Source organism: Bubalus kerabau, unplaced genomic scaffold (assembly GCF_029407905.1).
Source record: "Bubalus kerabau isolate K-KA32 ecotype Philippines breed swamp buffalo unplaced genomic scaffold, PCC_UOA_SB_1v2 scaffold_54, whole genome shotgun sequence".
Lineage (NCBI taxonomy): Eukaryota > Metazoa > Chordata > Mammalia > Artiodactyla > Bovidae > Bubalus > Bubalus kerabau.
Genome location: NW_026577908.1, coordinates 1,075,207 through 1,076,221, shown reverse-complemented (window position 1 = coordinate 1,076,221; position 1,015 = coordinate 1,075,207). Strand labels below are relative to the sequence as shown.

At 67.2% G+C, this 1,015-nt stretch overlaps 1 pseudogene; it reads right to left on the bottom strand.

The window, feature by feature from the left end:
• Positions 1-633: 633 nt before the first annotated feature.
• LOC129641006 (uncharacterized) lies at positions 634-753 on the bottom strand (annotated as a pseudogene).
• Between the last annotated feature and the right edge of the window lie 262 nt (positions 754-1,015).

Sequence of the window (1,015 nt, the reverse complement as noted above, 5' to 3'; positions counted from 1 at the left end):
GCCAAGGAGGGACCACTTCGCCCGAGTCCGACTGGGCCTCATTGCAATGTCTGTCCATAGCAGATGCTGGAGAAGCTGTGGAGCAAAGGGAACTCTCCTCCACGCTGAGTAGGAATGGGAGTTGGTACAGCCGGGATGGAAAAGAGTATGGAGGTTCGCGAAGGAACTAAAAGTAGAAGTAGCCTATGGTTCAGCAGTCCCACTCCCAGGCATAGATCCACCCCCAGTCCAAGCCAACAAGCCAGATGCCCCGTTTGGGCGCATTGATCTGTGGGCGCGCTCGCATGCGCATGCGCGATCGCCTGCGAGGCTGGGGGTGGGGCGGGGGCTGGGGCTCTGGCTGGAGTCGGTGCAAGCCCCGGGATTGCCTGAGGCAAGCCAAAGGAGCCCCAGAGGGAGACGGGACGGCCGGTCGTCTGGTTTCCTGAAAGCCGAATGCGAATGCGGAGGGGCTCGCGGGCCGCGGGGAGGCAACCCAGGTCTGCAGCGGGAGTCGGGGCCCCGGCCACCCACTCACTCCCCCCGCCCCGGGAGGGGCTGGGGCTGCGGGGGTGGCGGGGGGGCGAGGGGGGTGTGGGTCCAAGAATTGGGACGCGGGGCGGGGGCTAAAGGACCTCTTCTGGTAGGCAAAAAAGCCTCCAGCACCCGGAATTCCCAGGTGGTCTCCCATCCAAGATACTAAACAGGCCCGACCCTGCTTAGCTTCCGAGATCAGACGAGATCGGGCGCCTTCAGGCCGGTAGGGCCGGAGACGGACGCGGCCGCCGCGGGGCGCCCTAAGAGCCTTGCGCTTCGCCTCCCTTTCGCTCTGACTTGCAGGTCGGGCCAACGGGCCGCCCCTCTCCTCGGGGGGCCGTGCTGTACTTGAGCCGCACGACCCGCGACCGCACTCCAGCCTGCTGACGCCGGCCCGGCCCCCGAACACCGCCAACACCAGACCAGCAACCGCCTGGCCGGGCCCGGGGGCCCGATGGGCTTCCAGGACCCCCCAGTGACCGGGAGGGCGTGCGTGCGT